The sequence below is a fragment of the Vicia villosa genome, linkage group LG6 (genome assembly GCF_029867415.1).
Source record: "Vicia villosa cultivar HV-30 ecotype Madison, WI linkage group LG6, Vvil1.0, whole genome shotgun sequence".
NCBI lineage: Eukaryota > Viridiplantae > Streptophyta > Magnoliopsida > Fabales > Fabaceae > Vicia > Vicia villosa.
This window is the reverse complement of record NC_081185.1, coordinates 162,996,509-163,018,358: the sequence shown is the minus strand read 5'-3', so window position 1 is coordinate 163,018,358 and position 21,850 is coordinate 162,996,509. Positions and strand designations below refer to the sequence as shown.

The 21,850-nt window shown below is 35.1% G+C and overlaps 1 long non-coding RNA gene across 1 annotated transcript; it reads right to left on the bottom strand.

Annotated features, from left to right (window-relative positions):
• Window positions 1-17,697: 17,697 nt before the first annotated feature.
• LOC131613063 (uncharacterized) lies at window positions 17,698-20,885 on the bottom strand. Its single transcript, XR_009287559.1, has 3 exons — window positions 20,523-20,885; window positions 18,650-19,277; window positions 17,698-17,936 (listed from the first exon to the last, which is right to left on the bottom strand). It is a non-coding gene; the product is annotated as an uncharacterized LOC131613063 (long non-coding RNA).
• Window positions 20,886-21,850: the final 965 nt, after the last annotated feature.

Here is a 21,850-nt window from a genome sequence, read left to right as displayed (position 1 = left end):
AACTAATCCACATGAATATATTGTTAGAACAAGATTTGTTCTGATCAATATTCTTAGTTTTGATGATAACAAGGATATGAATTTTGGATGAGATAATGTGGTACTCTAATACATTGCAATTTCCCTTTCAGGAAATATATAAAGAGTATGCACAAATCAGCGCTCAGAAGCTTTGACTCAGAAGGTTCAGCATGCAACATCAGAACATGGTCTGGCAAGACATCAGAAGATGGTCAAAGCAGAATCAGAACATGTGTCTATGGAAGCATCAGAAGAACTTGAGTTCAGAAGCAGAAGCACTGAAGATCTCATGGTATCACGCTCAGAAGCACTTCAAGGTCAGAAGACAAGAAGATGCTCTGCACCAAGCTGTTTGACTCTGATGATATTCAAACATTGTAAACACAAACATCAGATCAGAAGCAAGTACAAGATGGCAGGCTACGCTGACTGACAAAAGGAACGTTAGAAGCTATTAAAGGCAACGTCAGTAGACACAGCGTAAACAAGACTCGAGGTAGTTGACAAAAGAGTGAAACATTAAATGCAATGCTGTACGGAATACGCAAAGCATTAAATGCTCCCAACGGTCATCTTCTCAAGTGCCTATAAATATGAAGTTCTGATGAGAAGCAAGGTTACCGATTCTGACGAATTCTGTGAATACAAACTTGCTGAAACGCTGTTCAAATCAAAGCTCACAAACTTCATCTTCATCAAAGCTCACTACATTGCTGTTGTAATATATTAGTGAGATTAAGCTTAAACTTTAAGAGAAATATCACTGTTGTGATTATAGCTTTTCAGAAGCATTGTAATACTCTTAGAATTGATTACATTAATTTGTAAGTAACTAGAGTGATCAAGTGTGATCAGGATACTCTAGGAAGTCTTAGCTTGTGTCTAAGCAGTTGTAACTAGAGTGATCACGTGGTGGTCAGGATACTCTAGAAAGTCTTAGCTTGTGTCTAAGCAATTGTTCCTAGAGTGATCAGGATACTCTAGAAGACTTAGTTGTGGGCTAAGTGGAAAACCATTGTAATCTGTTGAGATTAGTGGATTAAATCCTCAGGTGAGGTAAATCACTCCAAGGGGGTGGACTGGAGTAGTTTAGTTAATAACGAACCAGGATAAAAATAACTGTGCAATTTGTTTTTATCGTTCAAGTTTTTAGACTACACTTATTCAAACCCCCCCCTTTCTAAGTGTTTTTCTATCCTTCAATTGGCATCAGGGCGCCGGTTCTAAAGTGCAAGCACTTAACCGTGTTTAGAAAAGATTCAGGAAGAGAAAAACGCTTCAGTAAAAGATGGCTGGTGAAATTCCAACAAACACACCTACATCTACATCTGGCTCTGCTGAGCAATACAATGGAAATGGTAACAATGGTTATACTAGACCACCAGTGTTTGACGGTGAAAACTTTGAATACTGGAAAGATAAACTTGAAAGTTACTTTCTTGGTCTAGATGCTGATCTATGGGATCTTCTGTTGGATGGTTACAAACATCCAGTAAAAGCTACAGGCGTAAGGCTTACAAGACAAGAAATGAATGATGATCAAAAGAAGGAATTCAAAAATCAACACAAGTGCAGGACTGTTTTGCTGAATGCTATCTCTCATGCTGAGTATGAGAAGATATCTAATAGGGAAACGGCTCATGACATATATGAGTCTTTGAAAATGACTCATGAGGGAAATGCTCAAGTCAAGAAGACTAAAGCTCTTGCTCTAATCCAGAGATATGAAGCCTTCAAGATGGAGGATGATGAAAACATTGAGAAGATGTTCTCAAGATTTCAAACGCTAACTGCTGGATTAAGAGTTCTAAATAAAGGCTACACCAAGGCTGATCATGTAAAGAAGATTATCAGAAGCTTACCCAAAAGATGGGGTCCAATGGTAACAGCATTCAAGATTGCAAAGAATCTGAATGAAGTTTCTTTGGAAGAGCTTATCAGTGCCTTGAGAAGCCATGAAATAGAGCTGGACGCAAACGAGCCTCAAAAGAAAGGTAAGTCTATTGCATTAATATCTAATGTTAAAAAATGCACTAACGCTTTTCAGGCTAAAGAAGAAGATTCTGAAGAATCAGAATCAGAAGAAGAAGATGAACTGTCCATGATCTCCAGAAGGGTAAACCAACTCTGGAAAAGCAAGAAAAGGAAGTTCATAGGCTTCACAAGTTCAAAGAGATTTGAACGAGGAGAATCTTCTGGTGACAGAAGAACTGACAAGAAGAAGGCTGTCTGCTATGAGTGCAATGAGCCTGGACACTTCAAGAATGAATGTCCCAAAATTCAGAAGGAGAATCCCAAGAAGAAGTTTCATAAGAAGAAAGGTCTTATGGCAACATGGGATGATTCTGAATCAGAATCAGAATCAGACTCTGAAGGAGAGCAGGCCAACTTCGCGCTGATGGCTACAGAAGACGATGGATCAGAATCTACATCAGAATCAGATTCTGAAGAGGTATTTTCTGAACTATCTAGAGAAGAGTTAGTTTCCAGTTTAACATAACTTCTGGAACTCAAGGCTCATCTTAGTATCAAATACAAAAAGCTGAAGAAGCAGTTTGAATTTGAAACTAAGAAGCTGGAAGTGGAAAATTCTGAACTGAAGGAAAAAGTTTTAAATCTATCCAAAGATAATGGATCTCCTTCTGAAACAGAAAAATCCATTCCAAGTCTCAATCATATTCTGAAAGAATATGACTCGAGCTTCAGAAAGTTCTTATCTAGAAGTATTGGCAGAAGTCATCTTGCTTCTATGATATATGGTGTTTCTGGAAATAGAAGGTTTGGCTTTGGCTATGAGGGTGATACCTCGCATAAATTTGAACCTATTGATGATCTGAAGATCACATACAAGCCATTGTATGATCAGTTCAAATATGGCCATGCACATGATATTAGGCTCACTTCACATGCACAGAGTTTTAACACTGTTCACACCAAGAAGCATGTGACACATCCTAAGAAATATCATGCTGACAAACCTAAAGAATATCATGCTGTTCCTCCTGTTAAATATTATGCTAAACCCAAGTTCAATCAGAACTTGAGGAGAACTAACAAGAAAGGACCCAATAAATTGTGGGTACCTAAGGAGAAGATAATTTCTATTGCAGATATCCTTGGCTGCAAAGAGGACAAAAAGCAAAATGTCATGGTACCTGGACTCTGGGTGCTCGCGACACATGACGGGAAGAAGGTCTACATTGCAAGACCTGGTGCTTAAACCAGGTGGAGAAGTCAAGTTTGGAGAAGATCAGAAGGGCAAAATCATTGGCTCTGGAACCATAAGTCTTGGTAACTCTCCTTCCATAACTAATGTACTTCTGGTAGAAGGATTAACGTATAACTTATTGTCCATAAGTCAATTAAGTGACAATGGTTATGATATAATCTTCAATCAAAAGTCTTGCAAGGCTGTAAGTCAGAAGGATGGCTCAATCCTATTTACAGGCAAGAGAAAGAACAACATTTATAAGATTGATCTTTCAGATCTTGAGAAGCAGAAGGTGACTTGTCTTATGTCTGTTTCTGAGGAGCAATGGGTCTGGCACAGAAGATTAGGACATGCTAGTTTGAGAAAGATTTCTCAGATTAACAAACTAAATCTGGTCAGAGGACTCCCAAATCTGAAATACAAATCAGATGCTCTTTGTGAAGCATGTCAGAAGGGCAAGTTCTCCAAACCTGCATTCAAGTCTAAGAATGTTGTTTCTTCCTCAAGGCCGTTAGAACTCTTGCACATTGATCTGTTTGGCCCAGTCAAAACAGCATCTGTCAGAGGGAAGAAATATGGATTAGTCATCGTTGATGATTATAGCCGCTGGACATGGGTAAAGTTCTTAAAACACAAGGATGAGTCTCATTCAGTGTTCTTTGATTTCTGCACTCAGATCCAATCTGAGAAAGAGTGCAAAATCATAAAGGTTAGAAGTGATCATGGTGGTGAATTTGAGAACAAATTCTTTGAGGAGTTCTTCAAAGAAAATGGCATTGCCCATGATTTCTCTTGTCCTAGAACTCCACAGCAAAATGGAGTTGTAGAGCGAAAGAATAGGACTCTACAAGAAATGGCCAGAACCATGATCAATGAAACCAATATGGCTAAGCATTTCTGGGCAGAAGCAATAAACACTGCATGTTACATTCAGAATAGAATCTCTATCAGACCTATTCTAAATAAGACTCCTTATGAATTGTGGAAGAACAGAAAGCCCAACATTTCATATTTCCATCCTTTTGGATGTGTATGTTTTATTCTGAATACTAAAGATCATCTTGGTAAGTTTGATTCTAAAGCACAAAAGTGTTTCCTTCTTGGATATTCTGAACGCTCTAAAGGCTACAGAGTATACAATACTGAAACATTGATTGTAGAAGAATCAATCAATATCAGGTTTGATGATAAGCTTGGTCTTGAAAAACTAAAGCAGCTTGAGAATTTTGCAGATATAGATATTGATATATCAGAAGCTGTAGAACCAAGAAGCAAAGCTGCAGAAGCTGGCAGTCTCAGAAACAATGGATCAGAAGATCAAGTTGCTGAATCTTTAGAGAATCTCAGGATTTTTGAAGAGCCAACAGTCAGAAGATCACCCAGACTTGTATCAGCTCATTCAGAAGATGTGATTCTTGGGAAGAAAGATGATCCTATCAGAACAAGATCATTTCTAAAGAATGACTATCAGAAGTAGTGATCGGAATCAGAAGATGTACAGTCTTTTCAAAACAACACAGCTGTCATCTATAAGTCTCTGAAAATGAACGCGTGTCCGTACGGTCAGTACAAAGCGTGCAGTTGAAAAGACGCCGATCTAGGTAACTGTGTTAAATCATTTCTTTTACCACGTTCACTCACCTAACGTCATTCATCATTCAATGCAATTGATTTCCTTTGATTCTGTAACTGTTCAATCTCAAAAATTTTATTGCATTTTTTTTAAATCCGTCTCTATAAATTCTTTTCAAATCATATTGTTTATCCTTTTCGCTCCCATTCTCTCTTTCTTCTTGCATATTTTTTTAAAACCCTAAACGAAAACCCAGAATTTGTTCTTCTTATTTGTTCGTTCTGCTTCAATGGCTTCTTCTTCATCTCAAAATGTTGGTTCATCTGCTCCTCTCCATCTTCAAGAAGAAGAAAATCAGCAACTTACTCCGGTTGTTGCGTGCTCCATTCCTAAGGATGAATTGGAAGTTCTATGTGAACTCATGGTTGATTTTGATAACATTGAAGAACACCAATATCATCTTAAAGAAGAAATCATCTTTCAAGGATGGACTTCACTGTTCGCTGAGTTCTGTGGACCAGTCTATCCAGATCTTGTCAAGGAATTTTGGGTGCATGCAGTTGTCGCCCCTAAATCCATCTTGTCTTTCGTCCATGGAAAGTTTGTGGTAGTAACTGAGGACATTCTAAGAATGATGTTTGATCTGAGAATTGCCGAGGGGTTTTTTGAAATTGATCAAAGGGATGACTGGCAAGTTGTGTTGTCTACTCTCTACACCAACGCAAATAAAACAAAGCATGTCAAGGACATGAGACACCTCTACAAAATCTGGACCAAGATTCTTCTTGGGTGTTTCTATCACAGGAAGAGTACGCATGCTGCAGACTTCGTCAACAATGAGCAAAAATACATTCTGTATTGCATTGCCACTAAGAAGAAGGTTGATGCTATCTACATTATCTTCAACCATATGTGGAAGGCTGTGAGGGATTCCAGAAATGCCTTCAGAGAAAAAAGCTGTACCACTATTCCTTTTGGTAGAATCATCACAAATCTTCTGGTTCATTCCAAGATTGTTGAGAACCTGGAAACTGAAGGTATTATCAAAGACCTTGCTGTCACCTCTGGGAGTTGCCTGAATGCTCTCACGTTAAAGAAGATGAAGGTGATTGATACTATCATCAAAACTCCCCAACCTCTTGCTGGAACAAGAATCAGAAGAGAACCCGTTCTAGCTGAATTTGAAACCTTCTTCAATAGTGAGGTACCAGGAGTCAGAACTAGGTATCTGAAGTCACTAAAAGAAGATGAAGGTGTTAAAGGTCAAGAGAAAGGTGCTCCTGTTAAAGTAAACCGTAAGAAGGAAGGAAAGACCAAAAGAAAATTTGATCATCCGTCTGTTAATCAGGTGAAGGTAGTTCAGAAAGTTGCTGCTACCACTGTGAAATAAGTGGCTCCAGAAGAAGTCATTGCAAACGTTGTCACGGCTGTCTCTGTTGATTTTGAAAAGAATAAGAAGGAGGCTGAGAAGAAGAAGTCAAATAACAATGCTGAGATTGTTAAAGTTGTTGAGAAGGAGAAAATCAGAAAAAGGAAGCTAATAATTCATGACTCCGATGAAGAAGAGGTTGTTCAAGAGGCTGTGAATCAGCAGGAAGCTATGGAGACCGTCAGAAGGAGAGAAATTTCTCGCGGCAAAACAAAGGTTGTTGAAGAGCCGAAGGGTAAGAAGCAGAAGAAGCTTGAGGCTGTGGTCGAAGCTGTTCAGAAGGTATCCAAAGGTATACATATCTCTGAACCTGATTCTACTCCTTCTTTACGTTCAGAAGTTGCATCAATAGCGGTTGCCCCTATCCCTGAACCAGAAATAGCCCCATCAGAATCACCTATAAACATCCATGTTCTTACACCTCCATCTTCTCCTGTAACTATTCCTTCTTCTCCACCCACCATCAATCCTGTTTTGGATATACCACCCCTTCAAACTCTCTTTCCACCTCACACAAATATCTCCATCTCTCAACCTCCTCCCCATGCAAACTTTTAATCCATTCCTTCCACCTCTCAAAACAACCAAAGTGGTTCTGATCTTCCAAACTCTGCATCACATGAGCAACTGCTCCGTGACTGCAACTACACTCCAAAGCCTCGTCTTGAAGCTGAACTGGTTGTGGTAGAGTCTGATAATGAAGCAGAATCTTCTTATAGGTTGGATAGAGAGCCTCAACCTTATTCCATCCCTAACCCTGCCTTTTCAAAAACCAAAATAAAATCCCGCCTAGTCTACCCTATTGGTGTAACTTTTGAAAAGGTAAAGAGGAATCTCAGAAGTATCTTTGATACCCTTAGAATTGTTGAAAGTTCTGGCTTGAATAACGTGGCTATGCGGAAGTTCTGGAGAATCTTACGCAGAGAAACATATGCTTACTTTATAGAACTTCAGGAAGCTTGCGTAGAAGTTGCTCCACGGCCTCGTGGAATTCTGAGAAGTTATGAAGACTTCTAGTTTGCTCGTCTCGGAGGGAGATATACCTTGGAAGAAAAGCCCTTTGTGGATGAGATGGAAGAAGCAAGACTTGCTGCTGCAATGGAAGCTAACCCTTGCAGGGAAATTGTGGTCTGGAGACCTCAATATCCTGTTCTGGTTGGAGACTTCAAGACTCTCTTTAACTTTCTGAGGGAAAACCCTTCTAAGAAAGACCCAAGCTTGGTCATTCCAGAAGTTGTTGACCCACCAGAAGTTGAAGGTCCTTCTGCCCCTAGGAATCTAGCTGCCATTCTTCAGGCCCTTGAGAATGGAGATTCTGAGATTCCGGCCACAGAATATGAAGATGCTTCTATGCAAGAAGCAGATGTAGAAGATCATGTTGCTGAAACAATTCCTGTTGAGGAAAACCCTGCAAATGATCTATCAATGGAAGCTACAGATCACAATGCCATCCCTGTGGATAGAAGCTGTGAAGCTTCTTCTGATGAACCTTCCCGTCTTGCAAGGACTCTGGAAGTTATTCAGAAGAACCAGGATGAGCAAAGCTCAGTCAATGCTGAGTTTAGAGCTTTCATGGAGAGGCAGAATGAGCACAACAATGGGGTTCAAGATATGCTGGCCAAGATCTTGTCGAAGCTAGGGTCATCTTAGATTGAGTCTTAGTTGTTTTGTTTTTCGTTTTTTGCTTTGCTGCATCTGTTTTGTGCATCTTCTCTTGCTTATCCTCTTGTACTTCTGTACTTCTGTCTTCTTGAGCCTAAATGAAAGTTATCTTTTTCTTCCATCTGTTTCCTTTTGTTTTTCATCTGAATCTTTTATGTTTTTGATGTTATGACAAAAGGGGGAGAAATATGTGATAAATGATCTGATTAATATTATCAGTTACCGAGTAAAAAGGCCCCACATTTCTAACAGAACTTGCAAAGTTCTATGCTTTAAGTTTTGTTCTTGCAGGAATTAAAGATCCTCTTTAAAGCTCAACATGAGAAGCAAAATCATGAGGAGAAGCAATTCTAAAGAATCAAGCTCTTGGATTCTTGAAGCAAGCTGAGTGCTATGAAGCTTCAGAATCAGAAGCAAGAAGCAAGAAGGAAGAATGTTCAGATATTCTGATGATAGAATATGCTCTGAAACATTATGTCCATTTGTTCTGATACATATTATGTGGCTCTGATACATATTATGTGTTCTGAAACACATTCTATGTTCTGACTCATTCATGCTGACTGTTGTCGTTTAGCGTTGTTCTGTAACATTTCAGGATGTAGAGATGCTCTGATGATGCTCTGGTACATTCAACAATGTTCTGATACAATCTAGCATGAAGTGATGTAAGAAGAAATTCAAGCTCTGAAGCGTCCTGATGGAAGCAAGAATCAGAAGCTGTGAATGTTCTGAAGATCGAAGAAATTCAAGTTCTGAAGCTGTCCTGATGGAAGCAAGAATCAGAAGCTGTGAATGTTCTGAAGATCAAAGAAATTCAAGTTCTGAAGCTGTCCGATGGAAGCAAGAATCAGAAGCTGTGAATGTTCTGAGGATCTAAAGAAATTCAAAGTTCTGAAGCTGTCCTATGGAAGCAAGAATCAGAAGTCATGAATGTTCTGAAGATCAAGCATATGTGAACGTCTCTACTGAAATACTCAGGGAAGTCTTTTATTATTAAAATTCTTCTAGTATTTATTTCAGGGGGAGATTATCTATCTCAGGGGGAGATTATAAATCTCAGGGGGAGACATATTCACATGCTTATGCTTTAGCTGTGTAATTGTCTTTAGCCGTCTGCTCTTTCTGATCGCAAATTCATATCATTTATATATGTTTTTGTCATCATCAAAATGGGGGAGATTGTTAGAACAAGATTTGTTCTGATCAATATTCTTAGTTTTGATGATAACAAGGATATGAATTTTGGATGAGATAATGTGGTACTCTAATACATTGCAATTTCCCTTTCAGGAAATATATAAAGAGTATGCACAAATCAGCGCTCAGAAGCTTTGACTCAGAAGGTTCAGCATGCAACATCAGAACATGGTCTGGCAAGACATCAGAAGATGGTCAAAGCAGAATCAGAACATGGGTCTATGGAAGCATCAGAAGAACTTGAGTTCAGAAGCAGAAGCACTGAAGTTCTCATGGTATCACGCTCAGAAGCACTTCAAGGTCAGAAGACAAGAAGATGCTCTGCACCAAGCTGTTTGACTCTGATGATATTCAAACATTGTAAACACAAACATCAGATCAGAAGCAAGTACAAGATGGCAGGCTACGCTGACTGACAAAAGGAACGTTAGAAGCTATTAAAGGCAACGTCAGTAGACACAGCGTAAATAAGGCTCGAGGTAGTTGACAAAAGAGTGAAACATTAAATGCAATGCTGTACGGAATACGCAAAGCATTAAATGCTCCCAACGGTCATCTTCTCAAGTGCCTATAAATATGAAGTTCTGATGAGAAGCAAGGTTACCGATTCTGACGAATTCTGTGAATACAAACTTGCTGAAACGCTGTTCAAATCAAAGCTCACAAACTTCATCTTCATCAAAGCTCACTACATTGCTGTTGTAATATATTAGTGAGATTAAGCTTAAACTTTAAGAGAAATATCACTGTTTGTGATTATAGCTTTTCAGAAGCATTGTAATACTCTTAGAATTGATTACATTAATTTGTAAGTAACTAGAGTGATCAAGTGTGATCAGGATACTCTAGGAAGTCTTAGCTTGTGTCTAAGCAGTTGTAACTAGAGTGATCACGTGGTGGTCAGGATACTCTAGAAAGTCTTAGCTTGTGTCTAAGCAATTGTTCCTAGAGTGATCAGGTTGTGATCAGGATACTCTAGAAGACTTAGTCGTGGGCTAAGTGGAAAACCATTGTAATCTGTTGAGATTAGTGGATTAAATCCTCAAGTGAGGTAAATCACTCCAAGGGGGTGGACTGAAGTAGTTTAGTTAACAACGAACCAGGATAAAAATAACTATGCAATTTGTTTTTATCGTTAAAGTTTTTAGACTACACTTATTCAAACCCCCCCTTTCTAAGTGTTTTTCTATCCTTCATATATGGGGACCCTTTTCTCCATCATCTATCCACTGCCATGCTTACTTTCTAACCATTATAGATGACTACTCAAGACATATTTGGATTTTTCTTATGAAATCCAAAACTGAAAAGCATTCTCACACAATACTAGGTAAAAAAAAAATCATAAATGAAAAATAAATTAAGAAAAAAAAGGAATTACAATATTCATTTCTAACAATACATAAAATTTTGTTCAAAAATCAAAAAAATAATATGTGATAATTGTAAATTATGCATTCTCTATTTAAATTTTACTCGTCGCTATTTTTAACCTCCATCCTTTCTTCTTCCCATTCAACGATACCTAAACACTCTATAGGCTTGGAATCAATCATTGTACCTGTCTCACCTTTGTGATCATCCCTTTCAAATTTAACTTCCAAAGTATTGCATATTGGAAACATATCAAATTGTATTACCATTTCATCACTAGATTCAACTTCTCCCACAACCAACATATGTAAACTAAACCTAGTATCACCTTTTTGCATATCTTGTGCAATAGATTGAATCACACTATCATCCACAATTGGTTGATCCTTTTCCCAACCTGTTGTATTCAATTTAAAATGAACCTTCTTCGAATCTTTCCCTATCAAAGAGAAAACCGGGCTATTTAAAGTATATTGTCGCAATATTGGAGTTTTCCATGCCAATGTTTCATCTTCCTTGTAATTTATCTTAGTGTCAAGTCTTCCTATGTTTATCGTCGCATTCATAACGTTGGATATAGTTAATGTTATTTCCCATGTAGCTGTTAATTCACCATCAACGATTTTGATTTTAGGAATGTGAAGCTTGTCGATGAAGATTCTTGGTGGATTTAGAATTGTTTTTGGTTTGCCTATTCTTGTTTCTTGTAGGAAAACCACGATGAGTAATGTTCCAACTAATGCCAAACGTAACATTATCACTAAGAAATGCCAATCAAAAGGTTCCTTGATAGGCTCGATTACTATTTGCCTATTGATAATATTGTTGACACAATTGTGATCATGATCATTGTTATTATTCAATGTTTGATCATGATCATGTTGAGAAATAGGTGTGAATTCAATTCTTGATTCAACTTCAGGAGATGAGAAAGGCATTATTAATTAGAAAGAATTAGTGAAATTGATTAATTGATTATGAATATGGATGCATTGGATAAATTTAAGGATGTTGTTATTAAATATATCCATGTTTGTAAATCAGTTAATTTGTAATCAGCTAAGTTGCAAATGTTGACAATGTTACAACTAAAGTTAATTCCATGATGAGGGAAAAAATTGTAACTATTATTTGTTGTTTATGTTGTAATTTATTTTTGTTAGTTGTATATTCTAGAAACCATTTTTGTTAGTTGTATATTAACATATCTTATCATTGTTGTCAAAGTTGTTCTAAAAACGAACGAGTAGTTAGATAGGTGGCTTAATAATTTGTGTTTAATGAGATTGGTCACTCAAGCTTTCTATTTTGAATTATTTATTTGTTTCCTTTAAATAGTAGAATACAAGTATGTTTCTTATCCATTCATTGAGTTTGTGTTTATTCAAAATAAACACAAATTGTTTGAGAGCCAGCTGAAATGAAGCCAATTTTCAAATATTCTTTCTATAGACCTAGCGGCATTTAAGAAAGACTCCTTTAAAATTAAATCTTTTTAACCTAATACTAATATTTTAGTAAAATTAATATAAATTATTTATTAAAACTATTGATTTTGCTTAATATTTTTTTTAATCAAGAAATATTTATATTAATTCAAAAAGCCATAATTACAATGTGATAAAAAAATCCAACCTATCAACTTGACAAAAAAACCAGGTAGAGCCTATTACATCATCATGTTAGCTATATGCTTTCTAAGTTTAGGATGTTGCCACTCCTATAAACAATATTTTCTATAATCTTTTCGACTATATTTTTATCTACAACTTGTCCAAAAATCAAAGTGTTTCTATGATGCCATATGCTATAGACTGCTATCTTAATATTTTCTCTTTAATTGATGATAAAATTAACTCATATATAACACATTCCTTTTTTAAAAATTCATAATAGAAAAATCATTTTCAATATATATATTTTTAAAATATTTGATAATTATGTAAAAGAATTTAAAAATGTATTATCTATAAACTAGTAAGATACCCGTGTGTCCGCATGGATAAATTTATTTTGATAAAATATAAAATATATTTAGATATATATATATATATATATATGTAATTTTAAAACAGCTTTATTTTTTTTTTATATCCCTTTTTTTACAGCAATACCTACACCATATATACTGTTCACTGTATTTATACGGTGAACAATGTTTTTTAATAAAATAATATTATTTTAAAAAAATATTTTTTATTTTTTTTTTTAAAATATTTATTTGTAAAATTTATTTTATAATATAAATATAAGATTGTGTCATTAACCAACTTCACAACTGTATTAATCACAAAAATATAAGTCATTAACCACTTTCACAATTTCATTAACCAATAAAATACATACTATTAACCATGTTCTGAAACTAAATTATAAATATATTAACCAACATTTACACTCCATTAATCAACTTTATTTTACTATTTAATATTTTTTATGTTTGAGAACTCATTAATCAAGTTATGAACTGTATTAACCAATTTTATAAATACTATTAACCAAAGTCTGTACTGTATATGTATTAATTTTTTATCTCTAAATATATATTAACCAAACTTTAAACTGTATTAACCAAATTTTAATATTTCATTAACCAAAGAAATTTTTGAAAAAAATATATTAAAAGTAAAAAAAAAATGAAAATATTGTTCATTAACCAAGTGTCTATGATATAGGTGTAACATTTGGTGTCTGAAGAACATTTTTCATTTTAAAATGGGTTTTTTAATTGTAAAATGAACTATAATAATATAAATTTAATTGATTAAAATAAAATATGTATTGCATTGACAGTGACTCGTGAGTTAAAATATTTTATTATTATTATTTTTTTATAATTCAAAAAGTTTAATAATCATCACAAAAAATGTTCATACACCCTTGACCAAACGTCAAGTGGAGCTATAATTCAGTAAACCAAATTGTGTCATGTTGCCCAACTTTGTTGGGCCAACTACTATGTAATCTACTCTTAATGTTACTTTGAATCCTTTCGGTAACCGTTAGCACTGTGTCTCTTTTTTGATTCCACAACACATAATTTCTTGTGTGCCACACCTGATAAACAATTGCAGCAACATAAGCTGAGTAGACATTTTTCCTGAATTTGGATACTTTGGCTCTATTTATCCACTTTAAGCTCTGCATAAGAGTTACAATATTCATCCTTCAGCTTATCCAATCTTTTATCTTCTGCCAGATTCCCTTGCTATAGCTGCATTAAAAAAAGAGGTGGCTGCTAGACTCACCTGGTAGCCCACATAATAGACATTTAGTATCCGCGATAATGTTCATTTTGTGAAGCCTTTGCTTCGTCGTCAACCTGTCTTGCACAGCCAGACACATGGTGAAACAATGTTTTGAGATGCTAATTCTTGTCCAAACTATAGGAGCTCAGAATTTCTTCTCTTGAGCACCATTTAGGTGCTTGTAATTCTCTTTGATGTTGTACTTCTCTGTAATGAGCGCTTGAATGGTCCTTATTTTTTTGATTTTTGTTTTTGATCTCAACAGTTTTCCTCGAATACCAGCTGCTTTGAGTTGGTGCTTTGTATGACCACCACTCCTCCTCTTTGATATACACATTGTGCACCCATTTTATCCACAAGTTATCTTATTTGTTGCTATAACCCATGCATGTTTTCCTATAGTAGCTTGATTCCACACCAAGGTATTTTGCAGCCTTATCCCTCCTTCATTCTTAGTCCTACAGATCTTATCCCATGGTATATTTTCAGGATTATTAGTGACTGCATTGCCAGTTCATAAATAGGCTTTGCACACTGCATTGATATCTTTGATAATTCTCTTTGGAAGGATAAAGATTTGGCTCCAACAGGTGTGGATGGTGAGCAGAATTGAGTTGACCAGGACAACTCTTCAAGCAAATGAGAGAGATCTTGTGCTCTAAGTTCTGATTCTGCTAGTCATTTTGTCCACCAACAAGTTACATTCTTTTGCAGCCAGCTTTCTATCCATGATGGGCAAACAAAGGTACTTGGAAGGGAGATTCACTTTTGTAAATCCAGAAGTGTCTGCAACTCTTTGAATTTCATTTTCCTCCATGCCACTGCAATGAAATTCAGATTTGGTCTTATTAGGATATAGACCTAAAGTGTTGGAAAACAGTTTAAGGCCCTGCACCATGTATAGGATTAATCTATAGTCCCCATGGCTGAACATGAGTACATCATCAAAAAAACTGAGGTGGTTCAGTTTCATTCCTTCGCATCTTTCATGGAATTTAAAATTCTCCATACTGAGGATAAACAGCAAAGGGGACATTGGATCCCCTTGTCTAGTCCTATCTTTGCCTCAAAGTATCCGTGTAAGCTGCCATTTATCATTAATGAAAATTTGGGTGTTCTGATACATCTCATAATAAGCTATATGAAGGTCTTAGGAAATTTTAGGCCTTCCATAATCTCTTCTATAAAGTCCCATTCTATAGTGTCATAGACTTTCCTCAAATCCTATTTGATCATATAGTTGGCCTTGGTGTTTCTCCTTCCATAATGTCTCACAAGATCTTGGAAAATCATGATATTGTGTGCTATATATCTCCCTTTCACAAATCCACCATGATTCTGTGTTATGAGCTCTAGCAGAATTCTCCCAAGTCTTGTACATATGATCTTTGTTGCATCTTTATATAACACATTGCAGCAGGCTATAGGCCGATAGTCAGTCACATCCTTAGAGCATTTGTTTTTTGGTATCAGGGTCAAAACAGTGGTATTGATTTCTTTCAATAGTTGGCCAGAGTTAAGAAAAGAAGTGATATCTTTGCTTACCTCATTCCTAATGCATCCACAAGCGCATAGATGTATCGAAGTAATATAAAAGATTGTCGAACCCACAGAGACCAATGTCAACCTATTGTAATCTATTATTTCTTTGTAAAGATAAGACAAATGAATGTTTGATTAAGGGAAAACTAAAAACTAAACTGAAATAAAACTAAGATTAAGATAAATATAAAAGAAGAGAGACTAGAATGTGTATTCCGCGTACGTCAGAGACTCTGTAACTCGTTGGCTTATAAAAATGTCAAAAACATATTTAGTAGAAAATATTAGCTTAAAGACTAAACCTCATACTCTCATGGTTTTGAATAAAGTCACGCTCCTTAACCGTAAGATTTTGCTCTCACTCGCCCACTTAAATCAAGGAACGCGTTTTGAAAACTAAACAAGTTCTAATTAATCCCAAAGCGCTCTCACTGTGTTTATGATCTAGTTTTTACTATCTGGTTCGATCCCCATGCTCTCGCAGTGCCGGTTCGAACCTTAATAGATCTCTCACTCTCGTGATGAAATCGTGGTAGGTAACCTTTCACTCTCGTGACAAGGTTACCTAAATTAATATTAAAAACATAAACCAAAACATAATTTTATAATAATTAAGCCAACATAATAATTACCGAGTCCTGTCGGAGACGACGGTCGTCACATACCGGACTCAAAACAGTTTAGCTAGACATACTACTAATTGAACATGAATAAAACATAACGATTGCAATTAAGAACATCATGGTAATTAAATTAAACAAAACGTAAATAATAAGGATAATAACAAATAAAAATAATAGTAATAATAATAATAATAATAACAATTAATAATGATAGTAATAATAATAATAATGCAAGTAAAATAGAACCTGAGAACAAGAATAAATGAAATGGAAAGATCTATATTAATGACGGCAAGATTTGATCCAAGCGTGTACAAATTGTAGGCCTAACAGTGTGGTAGTTCCTCGGTGTGAGAAACTACCACTTTTACAAGAGTGATTTCTACCTAAAACTATGAATAGCGCTTCCGCGCACAAACTTGGATACCGAAAATATGAATGCTCGGTCCTTTTTATAATGAATGGAAGTGGAAGTTACTTTTAGATCATATGAGAAGAAGTGGGAAGTTGGAGAAAAATGGAGGTATTGGGAAGTTGGAGGAACATGGCTTCATAAATTAGGAGAACTCCACTTCTTGCGCATGAATCATTCAACAGAAGGAAACTGGGCTTCTACGTATCAATTCGCGGGCTGTTCCGTTTTAATTATAATATAGCCGTGTCGTTCGTGACATTTGGTGTGCCAAGGGGCACACTTTGTAGCTCTGTGTCGGTTGTGATGGGGGTTGTGTCGAGCGCCACAGTCTTTTGTCATGGATATTTTTAGCAGACACTTCTGCTAGACAGCAAAAGTGTGTTATTTTGGTTGTTTGCTTCCCATTTCATCATGCAACTTCATATAGGCTTGAATAATTATAAAACCTGAAAACACAATAAAATACCGACGTGAAGTAATATATTCGATAAAAATAGAGAAATAATTCATGTAAATTAAGCTTAAAATGTGATACGATTTCATGTTATCAAACTCCCCTACACTTGAACTTTTGCTTGTCCTCAAGCAAATAATCAATATGACAATTAGTAAAACTTGGATTAAACGCAAATGCATGACACAACATTAAATCGTACGCGGTTGCAATGTATTTCCGTTAGAATGATAAAAGCTCAATTTCACACAAAAGATACAGTAAAGACACTAGACAACTCCACTTATGCAAACCATTTTCGAATCATGCTATTATGGCTCAACCTAGTTCTTTTCACTAAATTTCACCCGTTTTCATTCAAGCGCAATCACATTAAGCCCTTTGTATTTACACGCATATAGCAGAGTAACCTGTTAGTGAATATGATCCTTATAAGCATAGGGTTCTGGAAGATATTTGTGGTAACCCCTTTTTAACCAATTGCAAGTTGCGGGGAATCGGACCGTAGTCCTCCCTAGGGGTGTGCATGGATCAATAACCAAACCAAATTGAACCATATATATGGTTTGGTTTGGATCTTAAAACTATTTTATTAAAACCGGTTTATTTTTTTAAAACCGGTTTACATATGGTTTGGTTTGGTTCTAAACCGGTTTTTCATAAAAACCAGTTTTAACAAAAAAACCGGTTTTAAACTGGTTCTCTCAAAACCAGTTTTTATTTTCTTTTAAAGAAACCAGTTTTAAAACCAGTTTTATAAAAAAACCAGTTTTAAAACCAGTTTTATAAAAAAAACCCGTTTAAAACCAGTTTTTAAAAATAACCAGTTTAAAAACCAGTTTTTAAAAATAACCCATTTAAAAACCAATTTTATATTATTTTCAAATTGCATTAAAACTAAACATAAAAAGACCATTATAAGAGCAAATACTTGTGACTTATAAATTAAGATTAAAAGTAGCATTATTTAATCCTAATATGGTCCACAAAAGATCCAGCAATTACATGAAGCTTAGTTAAACTGACACATCAAATATCATATAGCAACAAAAAAAAGACACTCCAAAATGGACATGTTAAGTCCTCCTCTTTGTTGGTTTAAGCCTTGGTCTCAAGAAGCTCTGAGCACTTTCTTCTTCCACGCTAATGCCAAATTCTTCCTCAACTCCCATCACAATCTCAACCTGCACAAAATTTGAAATTCTTACTAATAAAGAATTGAATTCCAACAAACATTTTAAGAGCTTGCCCAAATATTTGCCAAAACATTTGAAGCAGCTTTACTAACAGGGACTATAACATGGACAGTGAGATTCTATATGAAAAAAATATGAGTATAACCAAACATATTCATATAAGTTCTAATAGAGTAATAAAAAATTAACATTATTTGTAAGTTTTTTATACCAGTACAGATATACTTGTATAGGAGTAATGGGAAGTGGGGACAAGAACAACTACTGAGTACTGAGCACAAGACAAGTAACCCTTCTATTTTGTAAAACAAAAACAAAAATTATTTGATGGGGTTAATGTACATGAAACAAAAAACTAAGGAAAGAAACAAAATGGTTTCTAATAATTCAGTACGACAAACAAACAAACCATAGTGACATATCACAAGTTAACAATAATTTTATTTTAAGAACGGACCACCATCTTCTTAAAAAAATATACTAATAGTAGTTTCTTGACCCTTAGAGACAATTAATAATTAACATTTTGCATATAATCAATAATTAATATTAGTAAAATTGATTAGGCTAGACACCAACCCTCCAAAAAACATATAGGACAGACAAGTAGACAACTATGTTAAGGTTTTGACAGTATTGGAGGATTCTATATGAAAAAAATATGAGTATAACCAAACATATTCATGTTAGAAAAGCTTTACCGAGTGCAGTACAACAATTAAACCGACAAGTCCTCTTCAAGTGCAACAGAGGTTGAAGATGTTGAACAGCTAGCACCATCTTCCGTATAAAGTAATTATACAAAACATATAAATACATTTCATTATGCCTCAAGTATAATAAATAATAATACATTAGCGAATATACTTAGTTATCATACTTAATTACAGAACTCTTGTAATTGATTTCATATTAAAACCTAGGATAAACAAACCGACGCATCAAGAAACAAAGGCATTGCATAATCATAGAAAAATAAGACTAAAACAGAAAAAGAAATTTTTTTCACTTGAGTCTAGAATCATAGCTAAAAAACATCATAGTCATATAGCTTTGGAACGTGAGAAAACCTTGCCCAACTAAGACCCAAGCATGCTATGAATGATCAAATTCACTAAACATTTCCAATCAGCAATGTGGATCCAAACTAGACATATACATATAGGACAGCAACTTAAATCTCAGATAAACCAATAATTATCCTTCAAAAAGGTAATAGATATCTGACTTCAGGTAGTCTAACAGCAAAGTATTTTATGTAATCTCGCCCATATTCTTGACAATACTATCTAAGAGATAAAGTGATGGCAGCTTTTGATCACTTGAAACCTGAAAAGTTATTAACACATTCAATTAAACACACATTTTATTATAATAAATGCAGAGACAAGCACTGGGCTAGAAGTAATATTGGCACAACAAATGTAAACAAAGTTAGCGTCAAATTTCACCATGATGTAAACACTTGCCTATTTTACTTTTTAAATATAAAGTGATTTGTTAATGTAGATCAATTGGGTTGTCACAAGTTTTTTAATTTGATAAAATATAACTATATCAATTTCATTCATGTCACTGATTATTTTTATCATTGTAGGAGTGAACCACAATGAATTAAGAGATATGGTTGAAGACAATGTTGTAAGGGTTTCCATATCACCAAAGAAATCTCAGATAAACCAATAACCAACTTAAATCTCAGATATCTATTACCTTTTTGAAGGATAATTATTGATTAAATAAAAAGTGACACAAACCAAAACAAACAAAATAACTTAAAAACAACATTTTTATAAACAAAAAGTGCAACCTGTCCTATGGTTTAGAATTTAGATTGCTCATCTCTCTTAGTCTCTTTGTACATTATATCACAAGATATATGCATCCGTGACCTATCTCTCTGTCAATGATTCTCTGCTTCAACTTCACTCTAATGGTCCCACACACAATAAACAAGTACCAAATAACATTACATAACATATACTATATATAAAACCATAACACCAACCAATTCATCTATTCTTCCAAACCAATTTTTTCTTATATGATTGTTACATTCTTTCTCTCTAAAATAACATAAACATGAATTCAATTTTCTATGTTTTAGTACTAGTTCTTATTCTACAGAATCCTATTGTAACACAATGTCACACCAAAGGTCTTCGACCGAAACCTTATAATGGAATTGCAAACTCTGCAAACATGACCAAAGTTCAAGAATCAGAACAACAGTTCATGAAATGGGTGAAATTCATTGGTGCTCTCGATCACACCGTCTTTCGAACAGCGAAAAACAAGCTTTTTCCTTCTTATACTCTCAATGTCTACAAGAATTCCAAAAAAGGAGGGTTCTCATCAATTCAATCAGCCATTGATTCTCTTCCATTAATGGCAAAGTTACACTAAACTCCAATAAAACATAAACTTAAATGAACCCAATAATCCAGAATCCAAACACAATCATCAACAGTCAGCAGAAAAAAATGAACCCAAATAAGAAACAAGGATTGAACACATAAAACAATAACCCAAGCTTCATTTACGCATAGCAACCCAAGTTAGAGTTTCACGTACCTTCAAGAAGTTTTCGACACGACGGTTCAATCGTGAGGCTGGGATCTAAGATTGGATGGAATGAGAGGAAAGTGTAGAGAGAATCGGAGATGGAGAAGGTGGAAGAGGATTAGGCGGAGGGTTTGTGACAGCTATCTCAGATAGTAGAAGAGAAGAGATAGAAGAGAGGGTTTGGGAATTAGGGTTTTTCTCAAATTTTTCAAATGGTAACCGATAACGTGATCCAAACTGAATAATGGTTTCCGGTTTTTTTTGGTTTTGATAAATGGGCCTCTGGTTTTAATTTTTTATTTTGGGCTGGGTTTTTAAATTTGGTTTGGTTTGGATATAGATTTGGTTTATGGTTACTGGTTTATTTGCACACCCCTGGTCCTCCCTATCAAGTTCAGTACTAGATACTTTTGAACCAATCCACATTGTTGAAATCTCCCATAATAATCTATGGCCCATTGATTGTACTGGCATAATTCTTTATTTTTGTCCATAACTTCCTTCTGTTTTGCAACTAGTTATGAGCATATATCACAGTCAGGTAATTTGTTACCTTACCTTTTGTGTCATACTTTACACAGTGTAGTAATTGATCAGAGAAATCTATCATTTTCATCTCCATATATTGTTTCTTCTGCATAATCCAAAATTCTTCCGTTGTGATGCTTTGCATAGTTGTCCACCCAATCTTAATCATCTCAAATCTCTTTCTTATAGCACCAACTTTGTTATTTGTCCCTCTAGTTTCTAGCAGGGTATCACAAGATACATTGAGTTTCTTTATATGTGAAACAATCTCAATGTGTCTTGTCCTCTTATTTAGTCATCTTACATTACAACTAATTATCCTGGTTCATCATTTGTGCCTTAGCTCTCCCCATTTCCTAGTACATCAAAGCCATTCTTGCATCCCATAATGATGTTGTCTATTTGTATTTTCTTTTTTGCCTTTGGATGACCCCACCATTGTCCATGATGGTTGTTCCTCTATGCTTTTTTAGATTGTCTTCTCTTCTTTTTTGTATGTTTTGTGCCCCCAAGTTGGTCCTTTCCAATGTGCTCTTGTTTTTTCTCTATCCAAACTTGATTATTTCGATATTTTTGTTGTTGCTTTTTCTTCTCTTTGCATTCATTTCCAACCTTCGTACAAAGTGTGCAAAATGGTGGCTTCCATTCATACTCTACTAGTTGTGTAACTTTATTTCCTTTTGGGTCCCTAATGGTGATAGCATTCTTTAGCTCCATTGTTATGTCAACCTCAATCAATACTCTAGCATATGATACTCTTACTTTTTTTTGTTTTGCATTCATCTGTCATGAGTTGTTTTCCAATTGCT